Raw genomic sequence first — 19514 nt, forward strand, 5'->3', positions numbered from 1 at the left:
GCAATTTTCAGCGCATCTCTTGTCTATTGCACTCCTGATAGCAGATGTTACTGATCCCTCCAGTTCCCTCTCCTTACCCCTTCATTCCCAGAAGAGAAACGTCACTTATTAATTTACTACTTGGGCTGAGCCCAACGAAATGCACTTCCTCAAATCCCTTCTCTAGCCTTCTTCTATCTTTACCCAACGCCTTTTTCGTCAGTGCTCCTGTGGAGCTGCATCAGCTTGCCACAGCAAATGTCCTCATCTCTGCTTTAGCTCTCCTCCAGGGATCTTGCTCCATCATTATCATTTTTTTTCTTTGTCACTGTCTCTTCCCTTGCTGACCATTGCCCTTTATTGACAAATAAAATAAAGCCTTCCTTATATACAACACCTCTACTTATCCACTTTCCAATCTCTCAAGGAGATCTAAGATTCACAGAGTCTTAGAATTCCAGAATATTAATGCTGGAAAATAACTTGTGGAATTTTATTCAAACTAAATCCTTTTGTAAAATAAAGGAAAAATCCCATGTCCCTTTGTAGTCTTTCCTCTATGCCCATAATTTTGAAAAATCCATTCATCCAAAGGTAAGAAATGAGTCTTTTTTTTTTCTTTAGACAGGACCTCACTCTGTTACCCAGACTGGAGTTCAGAGGCATGATCATGGCTCACTGCAGCCTCAACTACTCACGTTCAGGCGATTCTTCTACCCCAGCCTTCTGAGTGAGCTGCCACTACAGGCACCCAACACCACATCCAGGGATTTTTTTTCTATTTTTTGTAGAGACAGGGTCTTATCATGCTGCCCAAGCTAGTCTTAAATGACTTAAATTTTTCTTAGTCTTTATCTTTCCTGGCTTTGCTATTTTTGGTAGTTGTTTCTTCTCAGATAAATTATTTCTTCCCAATCACCCAGACCCATAAAATTGTTCTAACACATAGTCATCGGGATGATCCCAGGCCCACATAGCTGTCACCAAACTTCCCAGCAAGTGCTTGACCCAAATTCTTAGAACCATCCTTGTCTCCCTCCTTCCTTTCATCTTTAATTTTAAAAGTTTGAAAATAATATGAAATCACATCCATTCTATTCCTTCTTTTCTGCTGTCCTTTATAACTTCCATTTTCTCTTTATAGATTATTCTAATAGGGTTCTAAACAGGGTCCTCACAGGCATTTTCTGTCCTCCTCAGTTCACCTCATATATTTGGACCTCATTAATTTTCTTCAAGTGAAACAATGATATGATCATTTTACCCTTAACACCATATTTAAGCTTATAGCTCCAATCCACAAGGAGGCTGCCAACTAAGTAAACTACAATTCCTAGCATTCAACGTTCTTCTTAATCTGTTCCCAATTTTTATTACAGATTATTACTCACTAGTCTCCTTTTTGAATCTCAAATTGTAGTCAGAATGAAGGACTGGAAGAGCTGTAAATGTTTTCCACATACCCTGCCTCTATACCATGCTGCTTTCTGTTGTATCTTTCTCTAGCCTCTGTTTCTTCCTTCCTTCCTTCCCTCCTTCCCTCCTTCCTTCCTTCCTTCCTTCCTTCCTTCCTTCCTTCCTTCCTTCCTTCCTTCCTTCCTTCACCACCATTTCTGCTAACCAAAGCACTCATGAGGTTTGCATGGCGAACCTCAAGGAACATCTCATTCATGCTGCCCATCCTGATCACACAAACAGAAGAGAGTTTTCTCTTTGGCAAATCACAGCACTCTTTGTTCCTGTTTGATATCACCTAGGAATCTGAAAGATACTTGGGTGTTTGCATTATTCCTTCCCAGAAAGCAAAATTGTTGAGGCTCAGAGCTGTTTGATTTTGAATTTTTCAGAACTCTTAGTATAATGCCTTGTGTTTCAGTGCTCAGCTATATGTTTAGCTGTTGTCCTATAGGTTCTAGGAAATTCAACAGGTCCAAGACTGAACTCTTTCCTCACACTCTCATATGATCCCTCATTAAACGTCTTTTCACAAAATTCTCTAGACCAGGCTAATGGTTTTACCAGTGACGCAGTAATCAAATCTGGAAGTCTGGAAATCTTAAATTTCTCACCTTTCAACATAATTCTTATTGATCATTCACATTTGTAAACAAGTCTTGTTATTCTCATCTAAAGTCCTTATAAATTTCTCACTTCTTTCCATCTCACTCTCTGTCTGAGATCAATCCTCAACATTTCTTACTCTTACCTGGATTATTGTCATAGTCTGGTGACCACATTTGACTTCTTTGTTACCTGTCCTCCAGGCTGCTATTAGGATGATTTCTCTAAATAGCAAAACAGACCGTTTAATCCATCTTCTTTAAATTTTCCCAGACTTCTTATAACCTACAAAGAAACACCTTAACACTGTGTATGGTTTGCAAAGCTCTTCGCCATCTGGCTTCTGCCTTCCTTTCCAGCTTTGTTTTACACTACCAGTTTACATACATCATGCAAACATAAAAAATCTTGGAATGCCATTATCCCTTGTTGCTTAAGTAAATCCTGCTCATTCTTCAAGGCTCAACTCAGTCCACTTGCTAGTACATATCATAAAGCATTAGGAGTCCTTTCTCTGTCAAATCACATAATAACTGTAAGTTTATTTGTCTGTTTTCACCAAAAGAATGAGAACTCCTGCAAAACTGGGAGATTGCCAAATTTTGATTCATTTCATAGAGGCTAATAAAATGTCTGGAATATAATATACTATTTGTAGAATTTTATAAGTATGAATTAATTAATTCTAACCATACATTTATTCAGTTCTGATTCATACTAAACTATATTTATAAAACCCCTTTCATAAGTTCAGAAACTAATAACTAAATAACATATTTTTAGGCATACATATTTGAGTTAAAAGGAAATTACAAACACAAATGTCAAGATAATTCTGTGAGAGGTACAATAGAGAAGCAAAACCAGGCAAATGTTAGTTACTATTCATCTAGTTCTTTGTCCAGGTGGCAAGTTCACTAATGTTCATTCTATGGCTAATTATGTTTTTTAAAATATCGCCATTCATGGGTGAACAATGATAGCATATTATGAATCAAGATGTGGGATTAATCTAATTATCTGGGGAGTTTGGAAATCATATTCAGCATCAGATTTATTTGGTTCTAACTGACAAAACTACTGAACTCATTATTTTATTAGATTAATAATAATCTTACTTTTCTAAAAAGTGATGTTTTATAGATCCATGTACCTTTTTACTACATTCTTTTTGATCTGAAAACAATTAGAAAAATAGGATAGACCACTACAGGTATGAACATAACCAAATATATCTGCTCTAATATTCACATGCATATCTATTTTGTGATGTAGGCTCCACAAAATAGATATCTTCTCTAAGGAAAAAGCAACTGCACTGGAAAGAATAACCACAATTGAGTATTTTCCTGGATATCCTGAAGATACACAGGTATTCAGTCATGAGGAATTTACTGATCAACCACCATATTTCAGGATACTGGATGCTGAGGACACAGAGATAAACAAAATATTGTTTCTGCCAACAAAGAGCCTACAGAAGCAAGAGGCTCTTCTTTGTATCACATTTATACCTTGCAAAATTGACTTAACAACTTGAGAGACTGCAATTCAGAAATAACTGTCTTTAATCTAGTTCAAAGAAAATTCTTAAAAAGTTTGTGAAATATGTCTTTATATCAGTTTAATAGAATGTCTTATTTATATTCAGAAGAGAAAACGTGTTTTTTTCATTTTCTACCACAGAATTTGATATTTCATAAACTATAGACTAATTTCCAGAAAATGAAAAGTAATTGCAATAATAGCAGTTAGATATTTACATTACTTTTTAAAGCCTTATTGTTCAACAGTTTGTAAGGGGGCATTGTGTAATTTTATTTTAAATCAAGTAATAAATTTGGTTCACTTTATAATGATTTTACGATTGTCTAATATGAAACTAAAATAGTAAGTTCTGACTTCTTATTATTTTCAGAATTTTATAATAAAGATTTATAGACCTTCTTTTTGAGATATGTACACTATTCATTCACTAATTATTGATTATATTTTCTATAAGAAACAAAAAGTTATGCAAAATTTCCATCAAATAACAGTGAAAAGAACACATGCACTTTTGGAAAGCAAATTCAATTCACATTTTCTTATGGTAAGTAAGGAAATTGATGGATGCTGTGACAATGTAGAAAGGTGATAGCTTTAAAATGATCTGATTCTTTTTGCTTTCATTTCAGTAGTATTTAGCATATATTTTACAATTACCATGTGATTATCATGTGACATGCTGTAGAGGGGGAAATTCGTGTTTAATGCATGAAAAAACTACATATGTATAACATTACTCTTAAAAGTGTCATGTGTAGTCTAAGTTATCTAAGTCATCAAAACTTTATAGAAGAAATGAAAATTTTAAAAAGGAAAGAAAGTAATGATAGGTTTGCTGTAAGGATAAGCTTTGTGATTTTAGTGATTTATCATAATGGAAAGGTAGTGAGCAAAGCAGAGGAAAATGAAAGCTTTAGCAGAAAGTACTTAGCATAAAACTTCAAAGAGGCTTTCCATAATGTCTGTGATCCTGGTTATAAAGAGAAAAGAAAAGAAAATATCTATCCACTTAAATCTAAAACAAATGGTCATTTATGTGGCACAAGTGTCTTTTGTCCAGGCAGGAGGATCAAACCTTAGAAAAGAAAGAAGATAACTATTCCTTCTTTAGGACGCAAAACAAACTAGATTGTATGGTTACATTTTATAGTGTTAGCTACAGAATTTTAAGCTTCATTATTCTAGATTTTCTACATGTTCAGTTTTGTGAACTGAGCAGGCCATATCTATACGCATCCTTATTTACATTCATATATTTGTTTATATTCCCAACCATAGGGCATCACTAATTATTAAAACACTGGAAGGTAAGAAAAGATAGTTTTGTTTTTCTTCAATATCTTGATGGGTTTTAGCCACAAAAATTGACTTGTAATGAAATGATTTATAAGAAGTTGAATATTATTTTAAACATGAAATGCTAATTTTATGCTTATTTTTTCAAAGCATGTTATCTCTAGTAACTCTTTTGATCATCTCAACAATGCAATGATGGTGCTTCGTTACATTACAAATAAAAGCACAAAGACAAAATTATTAAATGACTAATAGGAATCCAAATGTGTCAAACCTCTTCTATCATATTTTCCGGCACTAATTCTAAATCATTTTCTAGAAATTATCTATGCTGGTTTATACAATCTTTGAATCATTAGGCCCAAAAAGCCTGTCATTACTGTGGAAGCCTAGTTCTAGACACAACCTCTTGCCTTCAAATAATACATTTTGGAAAGCACCAAGTAACTTCTCTCATTACTATCAGGGAGAATTCAGATGACCATTAAGACTTTCATTGCACTCTTTTACCAAGGACCCGCCAACATGGGCCGCGTTCGCACCAAAACCGTGAAGAAGGCGGCCCGGGTCATCATAGAAAAGTACTATACGCGCCTGGGCGACAACTTCCACACGAACAAGCGCGTGTGTGAGGAGATCGCCATTATCCCCAGCAAGAAGCTCCACAGCAAGATAGCAGGCCATGTCACGCATCTGATGAAGCGGATTCAGAGAGGCCCAGTAGGAGGTATCTCCATCAAGCTGCAGGAGGAGGAGAGAGAAAGGAGAGACAACTATGTTCCTGAGGTCTCAGCCCTGGATCAGGAGATAATTGAAGTTGATCCTGACACTAAGGAAATGCTGAAGCTTTTGGACTTCAGCAGTCTTTCCAACCTGCAGGTCACTCAGCCTACAGTTGGGATGAATTTCAAAATGCCTCGGGGACCTGTTTGAATTTTTTCTGCAATACTCTATTATTTTCAGTAAATCTGGGACAACAACAGCAACAACAAAAAAAGATTTTCATTGCTAATTTGGGGGCTATGTATTAGCAGGTCACCTCTATATTCTATATATCTCCATGTACCATTTCAGATCAACCTTTTAGTATTTGGGTTCTCCCTCATCCTAGTATCAATCAATCACACAATTATAAAATTACATAGACTGTGTATATTGGTTACTAAAAGATGGAAGGCGAAATAGACCAAAAGTCATGATGCCTAAAATTTACTTTGAAACTCTTTGGTGTAAGCAATGTGACATATTGTGCATATATCTGACTTATATTAAACCAACACCCAAGTACCTATTTAAAAAGCATATGTGAGCAGTGGTCAGCTGGCATGTTAATCACAAATGCACAGTCCTGATACGATCTAGCTGCAGTATGCTATCAGAGAGGGTTATACTTGAGCAGTGACTAACAGAGCTCTTCTGAAATTTTTGTCTTGGATCAATAACCAATATTTTGCTAATAGGTTACTGGATACCTAAAATGGCTTTTTGTTGGTGAAACTGGTAACATACCTTGCTGACTTGAGTAATGAAAAGCCTTTTTTTCTTGATAAAATTCGAGGTCATCAAGACATGGATTGCTTAAATTAACTTTAGAACTTTACTACTCAAGTAAAGTTGAGGTCCAAGATCCAACAGCATCAGCTGTTGGGTCCGAGGTCCAACAGCATCAGCATCACCTGGGAGTTTGCCAGAAAGGCAAAATCCCAGGCTCCCCTTTGGCCTTACTGTATCAGAATCTCCATTTTAACAAAATCCCCAGGTAATTCACGTACGCTAGTTTAAAAGCATTCTAACTCTAGCAAGACCTGTGACTTACAGCCTTAAGAATAATGCTTGAGGCTTAACCTTAAGGGATCTATCCAATCATATCTTTGAATGCCGTTGGTCAAAAGGTGACCTAATGCTAGGGCTGGGCATAGTAGTGCATCTCGGTAATCTTAGGAACTCCAGAGCTGAGGTGGAAGGATTGCTTGAAGTCAGGAGTTCAAGGCAGCAGTGTGCTATGATCTGGCCTGTGAATAGCCGCTCCACTCCAGCTGGGCAACAGGTGAGACCCCAACTCTAAATTAAAAAAAAAAAAAAGACATAATATTGCTCTGGAATTTTGCATTTGCTTTGAATAAACCTTTTATTCAAAGTGCTGATCTGAATACATATCAGGGCAAAGAGTTTTGATTCATTGAACTTGTTATAAGTTGATTGTTTATCTAAGATAGTATCAATTTAAGCCCATTGTCCCAGTGTAATTATACCCTAATTAACTCTCAAAGGTTTCTGGCTTTAGATAATAAACTATATGATCAGTCTTTGAACAAGTCATATGCAGTTTTACTTTCATATGTTTGTTTGTTGATAATAGACCCCCACACTGACAGTTTTTACAGAGATGAGATGGGAAACTTTTCCCTTTGGGAACCTCTAGCATCTATGATGTCTCAAGGTTACCAGCTTATTCTGCCATCCTGATATGTCATCTAATCTTTAAAAAATTATTATATAATGATGAAATTGGTATTGATAATTGATGGAAGAAATCAAATATATTTTCAAACCCACAATCTGTGGCCCATCACCTCTAAGTCTTAGCTTCTCCACAAGATTTTTTTGTAATTTAATAAAGAAGAGGCTAGAAGATGCTCCAGTTCTAAAAATCAAAGTATTATTGATGTGGAAGTGAATCAAAACTAAATTTTGAAGTGCCTTGATTCAAAAACTTAATCCAAAAAATATCTTTACTTTAAAAAATCAAAGTAACTTGTTCTTTTTCCTGTTACATCTATGGTAGTGTTTAATCAGTCATCAAAATCAAACATATTTTAGCCAATATTAAACCTTAATCAACATTTTGAATCCCTATCACAATTTTTTTTGCAATTAATAGTTACATTGATGGAATTTTAATGTTTCCTAAATGCCAAAAATTCAATTATATTATCTACACCAAAATGTGTTAGTAGCAGTACAATTCAAGGTCATCCTTTAGTTCCAAGTTACTGTTTTCTGAAAGTAAATAAAAAGATTTAGAGCTCTCATTTGAATAGATAGTAGATCTGTGGTACGGTTTTGGCAATGATGTGTTTTCTTGGTACATCATTGTTACCATAATGGCTAAGGATCTTATGAACATAACATTTGTGGTAAGTAGATTACAATTGAAAATGAAAAGATGCATTTTCAAGATCATAAATAAAGCTAAATACCCTCTTATTCAAAGGAAGGAATATCTAAAACCTGACCAATTGTACAAGGATCCCAATTAACTAAGACATTTCTAACTAGTGTGCAGACCAACGTTTGATTACCCTACAATTATGGAAGCAGATTGCTGTAGATTTACTATCTCAGAAAATGCCCCTTTTATTTTCAATGGGTTTTAATTATTCTTATGTTAAATGTGGCAGATCAACTAAAATATTAAGAAATAACCCAGAAATGTATTTATCAGATAAATTTGCCAAGAAAAAATGATAAATTGATTAAAATATTGTATCAATTGGTCTCAAATCTTTGTTAAAAAGATCATATTTTCTGAGAATGTTGATAATCAAGGAGGAAAGCCCACAATACACCCAGTTACAATGTTGCAACTGAATGAAATGCAAAAGAACATTGATTTCACATTTTAACTCATGGCATACTCATCACTGAATGATTCTGTGTTAGTTTCTATGGGAAATTTATAAAGCACTGCTTTCAGTTGTTTGACAGGGTACCAATATATGTTTATAATTGATGTAATATGGACATGAAATATCATAAAAGAAATCCATCTAGGAAATTCAGCATTCATATTAAAACCTAGACAAAAAGGAATATGGACAATGAATAATTGAAAAATTTATAATCAACAAACCACATTTCTTTGCTTTCCCAGCAATTAATACAGAGTACAAGAGTTCATGAGTCTACAAACTGAATTACCACTCTCAATTTAATTTAATTCTCACCACTCTCAATTTAACTACCGTGTTGTGTATTAAAGCTTAAGTGCTAGTATTGCCTTCCAACTCCCAAATACTTAAGTGTAAATTATTTTACCTATCAATTTAGCAAAATGAAAATAATGGACATCAACAACTCATACTTGGTATCCACATCAAATAGATGCCATAGAAAAAGCAATACATCAAGTGTTTGGACATGTCACTGAAGTCTCACCTCTATTTGATTATTCTTATTCTATTCTTAAATAGTGAGAGTCCAGTATCTAACTATGTTTCTATCCCAGCTCAAGTATTTACTGGTCATATGACTTGGGTAAGTTACTCCCCCTCCCTTTGCATCAGATTACTCATCTGTAATAAGGGCATAATTTTTAAGTGTGTTTTGAATATAAAACATACTAATTCATTTATAGGGATTTAAAGCAATTCTTGGCAAAAACAACTACTGAATAAATATTATGAGTGGTTCTTTGTAATGTAATTTGTTCTACAAAGATTTTAAGACAAGAAATTTTACAAGTTCTGAACTGTGTCTCCTTACGCTTAAATTCTCACTTAAGTTGGTTGATTTCCCTTGAACTTCTAAGAATGTGCACATTCCTTTAAACTTCTAAAAAGATATGAATAACAAGGTAGTCATCTCCAAAAATTGTATCTTGCTCAATACTGCATTGCTGAGGTAGTCATATCATAAAGTTTTTTATCTAAACTTGTATTTTCCAAAAAGAATTATATGTACCTACAAGGAAATTCCAAGAAAATGTATGAAGTCACAGAATAATTGCAACAAATCTATGTGAAAGTTTAATTATAGAAAAATACTTGGAATGTTTTTTTCTAAAAAACCCCAATTGATTACATGATTTAAACACACGCGGCTATGAAGTAGAAAGCACAAGTCACTATATATATTTTTAAAGCGTGATAGGTTCCTTCCATAGAAAAATTTGAGACTCATTGCTCAAAACTATTGAGAAGAGTGGCTATTTTAACATTTATATCTCTGTGATTTGTGCTAGTAAACATAGTCCATGGGTATTACCACTGACGTGGCTGTTGACTTGATTTCAGTCAACTCTACCACTAAAGGCTAGGAAATTTCAGCTGTCATTCTTAACAAACTGCTTCTTTTATTGAGAGGTTCTTTTCTAGGGTTGTCCTTATGCTAGCTGAGACATACCAATTTTAACATAACTTAAGACTCAAACTCACAGGATTGTTTTGTAAAGCAGTCTAAAAGTCACATATATCAGTTTTATTTTTGTGATGAAATTACTACTAACACCATGTACTTTGGAAAGCTTACAGTGGTGTAAACCAAGAGAAAAACATTGTTTTTGTCACCACACTAAAAGCAAAAGTACTTAAAAAAAAAACTTCAAAACAAAAAGTCTTACATTAAGTTTATCTTAGAAACTAGTCATGAGTTGTCTGGCAGTGTGAAATTCTGAACTAACACAGATGAACTCTTTCCTACTTCAATACATTAAAATTTTGTATAAAAATAATCATATTAAAATTTTAAAAATACGTACTAGATTTTAAAAGAAAGGGAAATACCAGGTTCTACAGTTATGGAGATAGATAAATCAAACCTAGAGTGGTAAGAAGTAGGAGCACATGAGAATTTCAACATACTTGGACATTCACGGGTCTGATGGGAAATCCTATTTTTACATGGATATGGGAGATGAGAAACATGACCACACCATTCCAAGGAGAGCATCTTTAATGAAGCCTGAAAGCATATTTTGTCCTTGAAAAGAGAATACAATTGTTGACTCTGGTCTAGGGAAGGATCATAAAAAGCAAAATAAAGGAAAACAAAAATCAGAAAACCAAAAATTTTAAGAAGTATGAGTATGAAGTCTGAATTTATATTGTTTTATTTTAATTTTATTATTCTTGTATAGTTGTCCTTTCTTGTATTGGCGTTGGTTAAAATCCCTTTTATCTAAAATTGTTAAGTCTATATATTCCTAAAATACTGTTAACATAATTTTATATTTTACTTCACATCATGTTATTCCCCAACAGAAAAATGTATAAGAGTAAACCCAGAAGAAAGGAGTGCTATGCAATGGTGAACAAAGCAATTGTAAAAACATCAGCAACACTAAATAATTATTTGCTAAAAATGATAAAAATAATAGTAACTAATTTGAATGATTTAAATATAAAAGGTAACTAATATACTTGACAAAAATAGGAAAATAAGATGGAGGAAATAAAAATTAAGGAGTTCTTGAATTCTTTTATTGTCCCAGGGAATAATAAAAAGGGTAAGTTTAGACTTGCTAATTCCAATACAAATGCTTAACTCTCATACCAGTAGAGAGAAATAAAAGTAAGAAGGAATTATGAGGGATAGGCAAATAGCATCTACAAAGTAAAGTGGTTGAAATTATTCCAAATACATCAGTAATTATAACTATAAAGAAATAAATCCTACCCATTAAAATACACAGTTACAGCCTAGATTTATAAAAGAAAGAAAATCTATGTGTATACTGTTAAAAAAAAAAAAAGAAAAACTCAACATTTAATAGCAAATATACATACACAGTGTAGGACAAGAAAATCAAATAAAACTATAGAAAATTAAAAGAATTGAACTAAACTGCTTTTTATTGCACACAATGCCATTTTATGAATAAACAGTGTATAGACATCTAAAGAAAAATTATGACAAACAATAAGAAAGTTCATCAAGGTTTCTGAACTAAATGTTAACATAAAAATAAGCTGCACTCTTATACAGGAGAAACAAGTAATTTGAAAAAGGTAATTTAAAAACATTTGAAATTCATAAAATGTTTGCTGTGAGATTTCTCTATGAGGAAAGTAATAAATGAAAGGTTTTTTAAAACAAGTATTAAATAACTGGAGTATTATACCATGTCAGTTGTGGAGAAATTTTGTATATAAAAGACATCAATTTTCCTCAAATTAATCTACAAATAGGATGAATTTCAATTGTAATAACAAAAGGATGTGGGAGGTGATGTGCAACCTAATAAGCTTATATTTAAATGTATATGGAACCATGACGGGAAAAAATAACCAGAAAAAAAAAAAAAGCGTGAAGAAAAAGTAAAAGGAGTTATTTGCTTTACCAAATATTAAACCTTGTTATAAAACTAATGTATAGTTGTCCCTCCTTATGTGTGGTTTCAGTGACCCATGGTCAACCATAGTCTACAAATATTAAATGGAAATTTCAAAAATAAGCGTTCATTCATTTTAAATTGCATGCCATTCTGAGTAGCATGATGACAACTTACACTGCCACACTGTGCCACTTGGGGCCACGAATAATTCCTTTCAGCAATGTTTCTATGCTGTATTTGTTACCTGCCTGTTAGTCATAAACATTGTTTGTCTCTGACAACCAATCATCAGTTTTTCAAGGCTGTATGATCCAAGATCACATAAAGCAGATGAATCTTCTGACATGTCATCAGAAGGTCAATCATAGCCCAATACTACATCACAAAGGGTAGGTGTAGTACAGTACAATGTTTTGAAACAGAGAGAGAGAGAAAGAGATCACATTCACATGATATTTATTATAGTACCTTGTTATAATTTTTCTATTTTGTTATTAGTTACTATTAATCTCTTACTGTACATAATTCATAAATTGAACTTTATCATAAATATATATATATGTACAGAAAAACACATAGTGTATATAGTAGATATAGGGTTTGGTAGTTAGTATACCTGGTTTAAGGCATCCACTGGGAGTCTTGGAATATGTCCCCTGTAGATAAAGGGGCACTATCATCAATGAAAAGGTCTGGTAATAATTTGTGTTTTAAGAAAATTGATCAGAACAGAGAATTCAGAAAGGTACTTATTCAAACATAAGAACTTATTATATCACAGAGATATTGATAGCATTATAAATCAACAAAGAAACGATTCTACATTCAGCAAATAAAGATCAGAAAATTGGCTAGCCATAGGGAAAATAGTTAGATGCTTTCCACATATCTTCCACAAAATAAGTTCCAGTTGATTTAAATACAAATCGAAATATTAAAAATAGAGCATTAAACTTTTTAAAAAAAAAGATATATTTATGATAGCCATATAAGCATTATTATCACCATTTTTATGATAAAGCTACATAAGGATTTAGGACTTACATGTAGCCAGGACTTGATTTGAACTCCCTATGTTTTAATAATCATTTTACTTTCTCTATTTGACTCAATATAATGAAACTCTTCAATATATCACTAACTTATTTTTAACACAAGCAAGAGACTGAGAGTAGATAGTCAAGGCTAAACATGCAAATGATTACTGAAAATTCAATAAGAAAAATATTTCTGTAAAGGATCTTTGATATATGAGTAATCAGAGATATACAGATTAAATCTACAATAATACACCCTTGTATGGCCAGTGAATTGACAAAAACTTTTAAATATGACAATACCAAACATTTGTGAGGGTGTGAAGAAACATTCTTATAGGCTGCTGGTGGGAATAAAATTGAAGCAACTCTTTTGAAGAGTAGTTCGCCATCTAGTAATATTGCAAGTCCAGTTATTTATAGTATTAAAGAACTTAGGGAAATTTCCTACACAAGGAGATACATACAAGGCTTATTATGAGATTGTTAATAACATCAAAGACTTTTAAAAGTTAAAAGTCCACCAGCCTAAGAAGAGTAATGTCAACAAGATGGTGGGACAGTAAGTCCCCATCCTTAGCCTCTGTATAGAAACACTGATAAAATAGCAATATGTGGACCAAATATCTTTATGAGAGCTCCAGAATCCAATTAAGAAGTTGACACAACTCAGACAAGCACAAAACTAAGAAAAAGCATTTTGAAATGGGTAAAAAGGGTAGTTTCAGTTTACCTGTGCCAACCTCTCCTCAAGCCAGCACAGCTCAGTGCTGAGAGAGATCCACTTGGCCTACAATTTCTCCTTCAGGAAAAAGAGTGAGTGAAGTATGCATTCAACATCCCCAGTCTTTGGGGGCCACTGCCCAAAGACCTATATTATATTACCTTACTCAGAGTACTCTGGCAACTGGCACAGTTAGAACACTTGGGAGCAGCTAGGAAAAAAGAATAAGGTCAGGGGCTCTCAGCAGCCTGAACAACTCAGCATAATTGAGAGAGAGTATACAATTCTGAGATCTATCCTTTTGGAGACAGGAAAAAAGTGAAGTTAGCACCCAACATTCTGGCATTTGGCTGCATTGACCTGGGTAAAACAGATGGGTAATTCTCAGCATACAGCACAGTTCTGCAGGATAGGGAGAAAGCACAAAACCCAGAACTTTTTTCTTTCGGAGGAAGGGCGAGGAATGGAATTTGCCACAAATGCTTCAGCATTTCAGTGCACTACCTTAGAGAAAGGGGCAGAAGGTTTACCATGGTCCACACCACTATATAAGGTTGGGAGAATGAGAAAAACCTTGAAACTTCTTCCCCAGGAATGAGGAAGAGAAGTAGAGTATGCATCTTATGTCCAATCCTTTTGCTATTCTGCTCTAGGGGGGAAAAAAGGATGAACTACAGAGACCACTACAGCCCTGTGAGATAAGGAGAGGTTGTTATACACCCTGAAAATCCTCCCCCAGGAGGGAGAGAAAGAAGTTGGGCACTCACTTCCATTGAGGACATTTGAGAGGCTCTTGGAATCTCTACTCAGGCTGGTTGGTAAAGGTCTTTCTCTGCCTATACCATTCCATAAAGACTGGAAGAGGTGGCTGCGTTTTCAAATGCACAGACATCAATGCAAAGCTACAAGAACATGAAGAATCTGGGAAACATGACAATACTAAAACAAAATGAATCATCAGTAACCAACCCTTAATAAATGGAGATCTATGAAATGCCTGGCAAAATATTTAAAATTATAATCTGAAAGAAACTCAGTTAGTTACAAGAGAACAGATAGATAGACAACTAAACAGATAGTCCAGAAAACAATAAACTAATAAAAATAGAATTTCAACAAAGAGATAGAACCAAACAGATATTCTGGAGCTGAAGAACACAACAATTAAATTGGAAAATTTCATAGAAAACTTTGCAAGCAGACAAGATCCGGCAGAGAAAAAAAAATTAATAAACTCAAAGACAGATCATTTGAAATTACCTAGTAGGAAAAGCAAATAATAATAATAATAATGAAAAAAGTGAAAAATACATACAGGACTTATGATAAATAATCAAGTATCCCAATATACACATCATGAGAATTACAGGAAAGGGGAGAATAAAGAGCAAGACTGCTTATTTAAAGAAATAACAGCTGGAAATTTTTCAATTCCAAGAAAGAAAATGAACATACAAATTGATGTCCAAGGGATCCAACACAGAATGAACCCTAAGAAGTATACATAAAACCACATAATTTAAAAGCAGCAAGATAAAAACAACTCATGACATGCCGGGGAGCTTCCATAAGACTATAAGCAGATTTCTCAGTAGAAACCTTCCAAGTCAGAAGGAGTACAATGATATATTCAAAATGCTGAAATTAAAACAAAAAGAAAACTTTTAACCAAGAATATCATACCCAGCAAAACTTAGCTTTAAAAATGTGAGATAAAGATTTTTCCACACAAACAAAAGCTGAAGGAGTACATCAGCACTAAACCTACTTTATAAGAAATGCTTAAGACAGTTCCTCACATTAAAATGAAAGATGTTAAACAGCAACATGAAAATATACAAACATATAAAACTAACAGGTAAATGTAAATGTATAAACAAATATAGACCACTATAATAATGTAAGAATAGTGTATAAATCACTTTTAATTTAAGTTAAACCTAGAAAAATATTAAAAGATATAGCTAGAAAATTTGTTAATGGATTCACAGCATAAAAAGATGTAAATTGTGATGCCAATAATATAATGTATGTGGGAATAGAGAGTAAATATGCAGAGTTTCTGTATGTGATAAAAGATAAGTTGCTATCAGCTTAAAACAGAATGTTATAAGATGTTTTATGTAAGCTGAATGTTAATCACAAAAAATATATGAGAAGCTACCTAAAAGAAAAAGAGAAAGAAATAAAAGAATATCACTATGAAAAAATAAACAAAAGAAAAACAGCAAGAGAGGAAAAAAGGACCAAAATAACTGTGAACCAGTCAAAAAAAATGGCAAAGGTGGGTTCTTGCCTGTTAATAATGACTTTCAATGTAAAATGTAAACAGGAGTAAACATTAACCTCCTCAATCAAAAGACATAGAGTTGCTGAATTAATAAACAAAATTCAGCTATATTCTGAAAGCATAGTGAAGAAAAAAGCTATTCCATGAAAATGATAAACAAAAGAGCAGAAATGGCTGTATTTATTTTAGAAAAATAGACATTAAATAAAAAACTGTCATGAGGGTCAAAGAGGGACATCATATGATGATAAATTCTTCAGGAAGATGTATCAATTATAAATAGATATGCACCCAACAACAGAACACCTAAGTATATAAAGCAAATATTAATAGAACTGAAGGGAATAATAGAAAGCAATATAATATTAGTAGGGGACTTCAAAACCCCACTTTCAACAAGAAATAAAATATCCAAACAGAAAATCAGTAAGGAAACACATGACTTGAAACAAACTGTAGACTAACTACGCCTATCAGATACATACAAAACATTCCACCCAGCAACAGCAACATATATACTCTTTTTTTTTTGAGACGGAGTCTTGCTCTGCTGCCCAGGCTGGAGTGCAGTGGCCGGATCTCAGCTCACTGCAAGCTCCGCCTCCCGGGTTCACGCCATTCTCCTGCCTCAGCCTCCCGAGTTGCTGGGACTACAGGCGCCCGCCACCTCGCCCGGCTAGTTTTTTGTATTTTTTAGTAGAGACGGGGTTTCACCGTGTCAGCCAGGATGGTCTGGATCTCCTGACCTCGTGATCCACCCGTCTCGGCCTCCCAAAGTGCTGGGATTACAGGCTTGAGCCACTGCGCCTGGCCTACTCTTTTCAATTGCACACAAAACTTTCTCCAGAAATGATCACATGAGAAATGATCACATATTTGGCCATAAAACAAATCTTAAAATGTTTACAAAGATTGAAATCATATCAAATGCCTCTTCTAGTCACAACTGTATGAAACTAAAAATAATAAAAGGAAAATTCGAAAATTTACAAATATTTAGAAATTACACAACACCCTCCTAAACAACCAGTGGACCAAAGATGAAACAAAGAGAAATCAAAGGGACAAATGCAAATAAAAACACAGTATACCAAAACTTATAAGATGCAGCAATAGCAGTACTAAGAGGGAAGTTTACAATTATAAATACTTACATTAAAAATGAAGAACATACACAAATAAATGTTCTAACATTAACTTCAAGGAACTAAAAAAAAGAACAGACTACGTCCAAAGTTTGTAGAAGAAAGGAAATGATGATTAGAGAAGGAATAAACAAAATGGATACTAGGAAAACAATAGAAAAAAAAGTCAACTAAACCAAAATTGTTTTTTCAAAAGATTAACAAAATTAACAAAGCTTTAGCTGGAATAACTAAGAAAAAGAAACAAGATCCGAATTAATAAATCAATTAATAAACAAGATCCAAATAAAATCCGAATATTTAGCTGGAATAACTAAGAAAAAGAAACAAGATCCGAATTAATAAATCAATTAATAAACAAGATCCAAATAAAATCAGAATAGGAGACAATACAAGTGATACCACATAAATACAAAGTATCATAAGAGACTATCATAAACAATTACACCAACATGATAAAAATGTTCAACAAACTATGAGTGGAAGGATGTACCTTAACATAATGAAGTCCATATATGACAAATTCACAGCTAACATCATACATTAGTCCTCCCTTATTTGCAGTTTTACTTTCTACAGTTTCAGTAGAAAATTTCAGTAGAGTGTGGCCAACCACAGTCCAAAATATTAAATGGAAAATTCCAGAAATAAATAATGAATAAGTTTTCAATTGTATACCATTATTAGTACAATGAAATCTCTTGCTGTCCTATTCCATCCCAGCCAGGATGTGAACCATCCCTTTGTCCAGCACATCCTTATTGTACATCTACTAACCACCCATTAGTCACTTAGTAGCTGCATCAGTTATTGAATTGACTGTTATGGTATTATAGTGCTGGTGTTCAGGTAACCCTTATTTTACTTAATAATGGTGCCAAAGCATAACAGTACTGTGTCTAGTTTAGAAATTAAACTTTATCATAGTTATATATTTATAGAAAAATGCATAGTATATATGAGACTTGGTACTATCTATTTTTTCTTACATCTACTGGGGGTTTTGAAATATATTCCCCAGGATAAGAGAAAGATAAAGCACTTAATTATGAAAAATTGAAAGCTTTACCTCTAATAGCAGGAGGAAGACTAGGATTCTCACTCTTGCTACTTCTATTCTGTATTATACTGGAAGCCTTAGCAAAACAATTAGACAAATAAAAGAAATAAAAGAATCTAAATCAGAAATAAAAAGCAAAAGTATCCCTGAGGACATGATCCTATGTGTAGGAAACATTAAAGACTATCCCCCCCGACAGACATGGCATTAGATCTAATAAATAAATTCAGCAAACTTGTAGAATACATAATCAACATACAAAATTCAGCTTTCCTTATATAGACTGAAAACAAGCCATTTGAAAAGAAAATTATTAAAACAACTACATTTACAATTGATTCTGAAAATAATAGACTCCAGATTAAACTTAATCAAGGAGGTAAAAGATTTGCACACTGAAACAAATGAAATTTGTAACAAATGAAATTAAAATAGATTCAAAGAAATGGACAGACATCCCATGTTCATGGATTGGAAGACTTAATATTATTAAATGGTCCACTTTATCCAAAGGAATCTATAGATTCAATCTCATCTCACCAAAAATCTCAGTGGCATTTTTTTACAGAAATATAAAAAGTCCTAAACTTTGTGTATAACCACAAAATAAAAAACCCAGATAGCTAAAGAGATTTTGAGCAAAAACAAAGCTGAAGATATCAAGTTCCTTAATTTAAATTATGTCACAATTATTCCGTAAAACCTGAAGTATGGTTCCAGCATAAAGGCAAACATATACACCAATAGAACAGAATACAGAGCCAAAAAACAAATCCACACATATACAGTCAATTTGTCTTTGACAAGGGTTTCACGAATACAGATGGGAAAAAGATAATCTCATCAATAAATTATGTTGGAAAAACTGGATATCCTAAAGAAAACTGACAGCAAAGTAAATAAAATTGAATCCCTAATTTACCTTATATATAGAAAAACTCAAAATAGATTAAAGACTTAAATGTAAGACCTAAAACTGTAAAACTCCTAGAAAAAAATACAGTGAAAATGTGGACACTGATTTTTGCAGTGATTTCTTGGATGTGACACCAAAAGCACAGGGAGCAAAAGCAAAACTAGACAAGTGAAACTACATCAAACTAAAAATTGTCTGCCCAGCAAAGGAAACAATCAGCTAAAAAAGGCAACCTCTTGAATGGAAAGAAAATACTTTCAAACCATATACCCGATAAAAGGTTAATTTTCAAAATGTGTGAGACACTCTTATAATTCAATAGCAAAAAAATTAAAATAAAAAACCCAGTTAAAAATGGGCAAAGTATTTGAATATACATGTCTTCAGAGAAGACATGCAAATGT

The 19514-nt window shown here is 33.4% G+C and overlaps 1 pseudogene; it reads left to right on the plus strand.

The window, feature by feature from the left end:
- Positions 1-5259: 5259 nt before the first annotated feature.
- On the plus strand, positions 5260-5851 carry LOC103226417 (small ribosomal subunit protein eS17 pseudogene; annotated as a pseudogene).
- Positions 5852-19514: the final 13663 nt, after the last annotated feature.

Source organism: Chlorocebus sabaeus, chromosome 21 (assembly GCF_047675955.1).
Source record: "Chlorocebus sabaeus isolate Y175 chromosome 21, mChlSab1.0.hap1, whole genome shotgun sequence".
Taxonomy (NCBI): Eukaryota; Metazoa; Chordata; class Mammalia; order Primates; family Cercopithecidae; genus Chlorocebus; species Chlorocebus sabaeus.